Genomic DNA, 9119 nt, shown 5'->3' on the forward strand with positions numbered 1-9119 from the left:
GCAATAAATGTAAAAACACTTGAAGAAGAGGAAGTAAGAGTTTTACTATTAATGATGGAGAGATGTTGTTGGAATCCCTTCCAAAACCACCAAAAGATGCTTGCAAAGTGTTCTACAATGTCAATCTAAGCTATTCTAAGCTAAAAATGGCTAATGAAAATATTAGAGAGAGAGTCTAAACTAGCTAGGGTTCGGAGTCCCCCACAAAATGCATAAAAACAAGTTTTATACTGTGCAGAGTATCGAGCAAACGGCCTACCATACGGCCGTATGAGAGGCCGTATGGTAGGGCGTTTCACTCCTTCGCTGATCGAGGCCATACGGCCATCCATACGGCCGTATGGCTTTTCAGTCCATTTTTCGCCTTCTTCATCGGATCTTCTTGCGTGCACTCCTCTCGACCTCTAAAATCGTTCCTTTATGCTCCAAAAGACTTCCGAATGACTCGTTTCAACATTTTATCTAAAGAAAAACAATTCACACAAACAAGTCATAGATTCCAACTTAATTACAAGCATTATGTTATCAAAAAGGTTAAGGAATGGGGTGAAAAACGTGTTACAAGACAAAGGCATCAACTCCCCCACACTAGAACTTTTGCTTGTCCTCAAGCAAAGACTAGGATAACCACTACCAAGCAATGAACATTTATTCCACTTCCTTCTTGCACCACCAAACAAACCACAAACCGACTCATGACAACCTGTCCAATTTTCAAGAATCATTTAGGCCTCACAAACAAGTTTCCTTCCCAAGCCAATAACCAAGTGCCAAATTATTAGATTATGTGAGGACCCTGTGTGCACAAATGCTAAGTTGAGATTATGCAAAACATGGCTAAAGATGAGATCCCATAAGCTTGCCTTTCTTACTCCCACTAGGTCGATCTTTGGAATGCATGAAATGATCAAATAGGTCTTTATTCGGCTTATAACGGGGCTAAAGGTGAATGGTTAAACAAAGAAAGGATATGGAGATAAACAAAATTGAGAGAGTTTCACACCTAAACATATACTAATCTAAAAGAGATTTGACTAAAATGACCAAGGAGAAAACTGTAATTGGAATAAGGGTAACACTCTAGATCTAGGGTTATGACTTTTTCAAAGAAGATGGAGAACTTTAGCTTTTATACAACTATTCCTTCTCTTTTTCTTTTTCTCCTTTTTTTTCTTTTTTTTTTTTTTTCATTTCTTTCCAAGACATGACTTTCAAACATAAACAATGTCTTCAAAATATTCACAAGATACCCCCACACTAAAACAAAACTATCTAGAGTGATGCTAATGGCAATGAGCTCCACAAGAGTAATCTCTCCTAGACTAAGGAATAAGTGTTATACTCTCTCAAAGGGTGGAAGGGAAATATTATTATTATTTTTATTTTGGCTAAGGGCTAAAGGGTGAATTAACAAGGGTGAACAAAGAAAAACAAATGCAGTGGTGGAACAAGTGCTAAGCACTTTATTAAATGAACAAAAGGCTCAAAAGGGGACAACTAGGGATAAAGACATATTCACAGGGTAGGTTTTAAGGCTAAGGGTTAAACAAAAATGGCCTATATCATTTCAAATCATGCAATTTCCTGAGATTTCACATTGGGGAGTAATAGGGCAAGTTCTAGCAAAGCAACCGTTACCGGAATCTCACATAAGCCTTCACTAGCTAAGCACAACACACAGGATCAAAATTATTCATTTATTTACAAGCAAACAAAGATATTGGCAAGGGATTGAATCAATCATACGTTTAGCTTCAAATCATCCATCAAAAGTAAGATTGCACAAGTACCACCATACAACCACCAACCAACAATAAGGAAGTGTTCATAAGTTCATGCAAGGACAGCGATTACCCAAGAAATATGCACAAAGAATCATTCAAGCAAAATTAAGCAAAAATTTATATATACAGCCCAAAATTCAAACCATAAAATGGTCCCACTCCCCCACACTAGAGCCAACCATCGTCCTCGATGGACCAAAAATAAACACATTGGGGGAACCAACAAAACAGCTAGAACACCAAAAAAAAGATAACTGGAATTGAAAAAGTTCAAGTGCGAGTAAACTAAAGAAACTGAAAGTGCAAAGATTTAAGCAAAAGAAATAAAAATGCAGAAATTGAAAGGTAGAGTTTAGAAATCTTGTCTCTAGGATGAGCAAAACACCCTCAGGAGTATCAATGACTTGGTCCAGCAGAAGGGTCATAGGGGCAGTAGGGAGGTCTTGATGGTGGAAACTGGCTGCGGTGCCATGCTTGATAATCCTCAATGCGGGTCACTGCTCCTTCCAGATAATCGACCCTAGTGTTCAGGGTTTGTACCCCGGTATTTATGAGGTGCTGCTCAGTTTGTACTAGCCCCACCTGCTGGGAAATCTGCCCCATTTGGAGCTGCATAGCGCCCAGTTGGGCCAGCACTTGTTGCTCAAAGTTTAACCTCATTGGCGCATCAGCAGGGGAGTCTGCAGCTGGCTCATCTTCATTCTCTCCTTCCACTGGTGCAGCTTGGCCACGATGCCCTTGCTCAACCCGAGCTCTCTTTGCTTGTTGCATTTGTTGATACATTGAAGCCATGAGTTCCACTGTAATCTTTTGCACCCCGTCACGACTTGGCTGAGTGAGTCGCACCCGTTGTGTGTTGCGCACAATTCTGGTAAGGTAAGGACCCAAGAATAGGCCCTTCACCTTTGGTTTTTCTTGGTTTTGGAACAGATGCGCAATAATCATTCCCATGTGTACGCGGCGCTGCCTGACCATTCCATAGAGGCACAACATGTCAGGATGGGTCAAAACGCCAATGGAGTCGTGGCGGCCACAAACTGAACGAGTCAGAACGTGGTGCATGAACTTGTGAGCCATATTTGTGAAACTCGAGGATCGGCTTGTGGAAGTCTTGAATACAGTGTTCTCATCGGTCAATTCATCCCAAAGACTCTGTTTGGCCCGCTGTTCGAGGGTCACAAGCCTTACCTCCATAGCCTCCTCATCCAAGTTTTGAATATCATCCATCTCCATGTATTGACTGATCTCGTCTGCGCTCAAATGGAACGCTAAACCCCCCGCTATGAATGATATGTTGCGAGTGGAGGGCAAATCAAAGCTTTTAACCTCTAGAGTCGCCATGACCTCAAGGAGTAAGGCCGGGTGAGTCTGCTCTCGAAAATCCACTAGTAAAGCTTTCCATTCTGGCAACTCCGTCATTGATAACATTTCATCTTTGACTCCATAGTGCTCTGCCACATCCATATCAATGACATAGTTTGTGTAGATCTTTTGTTTTCTGAACCATGCATAGCGGTCTTGATGGGTAGTGTTATTGAACGGTGCTTCTACCTGCCTCTGGATGGGTGGAATGGGGTCAGCGGGTTTTCTCGCGGTAGATTTCTTGCGCTGTGGTCTGCAAACAGGGCTCAAAGGAAAGATACAAGTGCCGGTGTACAGGTTAGGACATGGTTTCAACTATTCAACTATATACAAGAATCTACCAAGACCATGGCTTCAATACTAATTCTAATCACACCTCTCTACTATTTTTATGCCAAAAATGAAAATAACAAAATAAGAACAATTTATTTTTTATTTTTTTTATTTTTTTTTTATTTTTTTTTTCGGATTTTTTTTTTCAGATGTACATAAGGAAAATAAAGCAACAAAATCAACAAAAACAACATTTACAAAGCTTCCTAAACTTAGAAATTGCAACACCCTCTTCAAAAATTCAAAGAATATGCATAAGAACAAGTTGGGGGAAGTGGGTGTGCTATGTAGAACTTCAAAAGCGAATGTGAACACCATGAGGGTAAAATTGAAGCATATGTACAAGAATAGAGAAACTAACAACTAGAAACATGCTAAGGAAACTACAATCTAACAATTAATATCATAAATTAAAGCTATATGTTCATGAAAGCAAAAATTTCAGAAATTTTAGAGAGAAATTGAATTCAAACCTTGAAGCCATGAGTATGAAAGAGAGAAATTGACAAAAGAAGCTTGAGCCTTGAAGCTTTAATGGAGTATTTGCGCAGGGAATGGGCGTGGGTTTGGGTGGGGAGAGTGGTAGAGAGATTTGGGAAAGGAGAGGGCTAGGGTTTGGCTGAATTAGGGGAAGAATTTCTTTTATACTGTGGTCAAACGGCCTGGTATACGGCCGTATGAGAGGCCGTATACCAGGCCCCTCTTTCGCGCCCAGTGCACTGGAACGGGGGCAGATTGATACGGCCAGGCATACGGCCGTGTGAGAGGCCGTATGCCAGGCCCTTGGATTTTCGAAACCCCACTNCACCTTTTCCAAAATTGATTTGATTTCACGGTTTGCCAGCTCCACTTGCCCACACGTTTGAGAATGGTAGGGCGTAGAGAGTCGGTGGTGGATCCCATACTTTTGTAGGACTTTCTCCAAGAGCTTGTTACAAAAATGAGTTCCATTGTCGGTTATGAAGGCCCTCGGCATGCCAAATCTTGAGAAAATGTTCTTCTTGACAAACTTAAGCACGGTCTTTGCATCATTCCTAGGGGTTGCCACTGCTTCTATCCACTTTGAGACGTAATCCACCGCCACCAAGATGTATTCATTACCAAAGGAGGAAGGGAAAGGACCCATGAAGTCCATCCCCCAAACATCAAAGATTTCAACTTCAAGGATTCCTTTTTGAGGCATCTCATGCCTTCTCCCAATTGCTCCGGTTCTTTGACAGTTGTCACAAGTACGCACAAACTCCTTGGATGTAGCAAATAGACTCGGCCAATACAAACCCGATTGTAGAATCTTCAAAGCAGTCCTGTCAGCACTCATATGCCCCCCATAAGGTGAGGAGTGGCAATGAGTCATCACACTCACGAACTCTTCTTCCGGAACACATCTCCTTACAATGCCGTCTACACATCTCTTGAACAGCAGGGGCTCATCCCAAAAGTAGTCTCTAACATCATGCAAGAATCTCTTCCTCTTGTTGTAACTGAAATCCTTAGGAACGTAGCCGCTCACAAGATAATTCACAATGTCGGCGAACCACGGCACATAATCCTTTCCAAGCTTAGTTAGGATAAAGAGAGTCTCTCCTCTAAAAGTGTCATCAATGGGTAGCTCATCACTTCTTCGGCCCTCTAATCTTGACAAATGGTCCGCCACGACATTCTCGGTGCCCTTCTTATCTCGGATCTCCAAATCAAACTCTTGTAGAAGTAGGACCCAACGAATCAATCTTGGTTTAGCATCTTTCTTTTGGAACAAGTATCTCAAGGCGGCGTGGTCGGTGTGCACTATCACTTTGCTCCCAATCAAATATGATCTAAACTTATCCATAGCAAACACCACCGCTAGGAGCTCTTTCTCGGTTGTTGCATAATTGACTTGAGCTTCATCCAACGTGTGGCTAGCATAGTGGATCACATGGTAGTTCCTTCCTCTCTTTTGACACAAAACCGCCCCAACCGCATAGTCGCTTGCGTCGCACATCAACTCAAAAGGTAAGGTCCAGTCGGGGGGTTGAATGATTGGGGCATTACACAGGGTTTCCTTTAATCTCTCAAATGCAAACACACAAGAATCATCAAAGTGGAACGGTATATCCTTGGCAAGTAAGTGTGTGAGGGGCTTGGCATGCTTTGAAAAATCTTTTATGAACCGTCTATAGAACCCGGCATGCCCAAGGAAACTCCTCACTCCTTTCACAGTGCTTGGTGGTGGCAACTTAGCAATTACTTCTATTTTCGCCGGGTCCACTTCGATTCCTCTTTCGGACACCTTGTGCCCTAGAACGATACCCTCCGTGGCCATGAAGTGGCACTTTTCCCAATTGAGCACGAGATTGACCTCTTGGCACCAGCATAAGACTTTGTCAAGGTTGGCTAAGCATTCATCGAATGACCTTCCATAGACGGAGAAGTCATCCATGAACACTTCCATTATCTCCTCCACAAGCTCGGAGAAGATTGCCATCATGCATCTTTGGAAGGTTGCCGGCGCGTTACACAAGCCAAATGACATCCTTTTGAATGCATAGGTTCCATATTGACATGTGAACGTGGTCATTTCTTGATCATCTGGGTGGATTGAAATCTGGAAATACCCTGAAAAACCATCTAGGAAGCAAAAATATTTGTTGCAAGACATTCTTTCAAGCAATTGGTCAATGAAGGGGAGAGGGTAGTGGTCCTTCCTAGTAGACTTGTTAAGCTTTCTATAATCAATGCACATTCGGTGCCCGGTAACAAGTCTAGTAGGGATCAAATCATTATTTTCGTGCCCGGTAACAAGTCTAGTAGGGATCAAATCATTATTTTCATTCTCAATGACCGTCATTCCGCCCTTCAAATCATTATTTTCATTCTCAATGACCGTCATTCCGCCCTTTTTCGGTACAACATGAATGGGACTAACCCATTTGCTATCCGAAATAGGGTAGATGACGTCGGCTTCAAGCAATTTTATTATTTCCTTTTTGACCACATCTTTGAGATTGGGGTTCAACCTCCTAAGAGGTTCCACGGTGGGCTTGGCATCGTCCTCAAGATAGATTCTATGCAAACAATACTTCGGGTCAATGCCAATTAGATCCCCAATCTCATACCCAATCACCCTTCTATGTCTTTTTAGCACATCAAGCAATTTCTTTATTTCATCATTTTTCAAAGAAGCATTAACTATCACGGGAAATGAAAAGTTAGAGTCAAGAAATTCATACCGAAGGTTGGGAGGCAAGGGCTTGAGTTCTACCTTGGGAGGTGGNTCCAATTCCCATTCTGATGGAAGACATTCCAAAGACAAACAACAATCATTGCGCAACTAATCATTGAAAGATAAAATCAAAATCCAACTCAAACTCAAGAACCCTAAATGGGTGTTCATCCCCTTTATGCAATAATCATCTAACTAGCATCAATAAGAGCAATAAACACCAAATCTAACCCATACGAAAGACTACTCACTCATATTTAAGGTAAACATAGCAAGATTCAACAAGGAAAGCATAAATATGCAATAAATGTAAAAACACTTGAAGAAGAGGAAGTAAGAGTTTTACTATTAATGATGGAGAGATGTTGTTGGAATCCCTTCCAAAACCACCAAAAGATGCTTGCAAAGTGTTCTACAATGTCAATCTAAACTATTCTAAGCTAAAAATGGCTAATGAAAATATTAGAGAGAGAGTCTAAACTAGCTAGGGTTCGGAGTCCCCCACAAAATGCATAAAAACAAGTTTTATACTGTGCAGAGTATCGAGCAAACGGCCTACCATACGGCCGTATGAGAGGCCGTATGGTAGTGCGTTTCACTCCTTCGCTGATCGAGGCCATACGGCCATCCATACGGCCGTATGGCTTTTCAGTCCATTTTTCGCCTTCTTCATCGGATCTTCTTGCGTGCACTCCTCTCGACCTCTAAAATCGTTCCTTTATGCTCCAAAAGACTTCCGAATGACTCGTTTCAACATTTTATCTAAAGAAAAACAATTCACACAAACAAGTCATAGATTCCAACTTAATTACAAGCATTATGTTATCAAAAAGGTTAAGGAATGGGGTGAAAAACGTGTTACAAGACAAAGGCATCATATGGCAAGGTGAGTCATCACAAAGTTAAGGAGCATTTTTATTGGTTTGCTCCCCTGATAACAATTATTTGCTATAGGCCATAATTCATCTCTCACCCTATATTTTAAGTGGGGTTATCTTAAACTCTAAATTAACTGTTTTGCCCAGAAGGCGAATTCATAGCAGTTGTTATATGATAAGAGCACTAGGATAATTTATATGACTCTAGTATCAAATTAACTTAGTTTGTTCTTGATTCAAAAGTCACTAATTATTTGTTCAAAGACAAGCCTATTTATACGGCTAGTTTTGGCTATAGAAACTATTTGACATGAGTCTTGAATATTGAATTTTATCTCATATATTGAGATTTAATTTAAAATTTATAACTCATGACTTTTGGATAGAGATTTGCCCGGAAGGTAAATTAAGAACTCTAATTTTTCCATGTAACCCCTTAGACCAAACCTTGATAATGAATTTTTGATCGAAAATGATCCATCCCCAAATTCATTGTCATGGAAGAGTTGTTGTAGACTTGTAGTGCTATGCACATAACGGAAGCCTTAAATTTATATTTTTAGTGCTATGCTATTTGACCAGAACAGATTCTGCTCATGTCATGGCGTGATTAGATAATACTATAGAGTCGGTCACATGTTTGTTGGCCAGAAGCAAATGAATTGTCATGGCGTGATTAGATAATACTATAGAGTCGGTCACATGTTTGTTGGCCAGAAGCAAATGAATTGTGAAGGGAATTCCTAAATTACATGTTCTCTTGTTGAGAAAATTCAATTTTAGATACTAATGTTTTTACACAAATCTGACTCACTGCATATCACAATTATACTCCCTTACATCCAGTACGTGGTTCAAAACAAACATTTCTCTATTTGCGCCATTATTTTTAGTGTGCAGTCTTTTCCCATATATCACCACCACAGTGTACCTCAAAAAACGCTATCATATCACTGAAACCTCCGTCTATTGATAACCAAGAGCCCATGATAAGGGATCAATATATAATTAGGTACACTGACTGCATACTTAATGAAGATGGTTTCTCGGCATTAGGGGGAGATAAGAGTCCAATAGTTAATAGAATGCCGAGAAATTTCATGGAGTAGAAAAATCTTCGTTATTTTAAATCCATGTACTAGTTAGACTGAACTGGAAGTTCAGGTGATAATCAATCTGCCAAATATATCTATTAATCATACTGAATTACTGATCATAAAAGAGTGACTAGGTCCCGTAAACTTTTCACAACTTGGACCAAATAAAAGATACTCCTTGATGCCAGAAGTGTAAGAGATCTATAAGTGTAAAAGATATGAGTTATAATACTAGATCTAGTAAAGAAACTTTGTCACTCTTGAAATATCTTGAAATATATTGAAGAATTATGTCCTGAAGACATTCGTCTTGAAGGCGAAAATCCCCAGTAAACTTAAAGGTATACTAAATAATTATAATATTGGGGATGCGGAATGACTAGATCAAAATATCTTTGGGAAATGACCACAATCTGGTTGATTTAGAAATTGCCATGAATTTTATAAATATGGGAGAAATTTA

The sequence above is a fragment of the Ipomoea triloba genome, chromosome 5 (genome assembly GCF_003576645.1).
Source record: "Ipomoea triloba cultivar NCNSP0323 chromosome 5, ASM357664v1".
Lineage (NCBI taxonomy): Eukaryota > Viridiplantae > Streptophyta > Magnoliopsida > Solanales > Convolvulaceae > Ipomoea > Ipomoea triloba.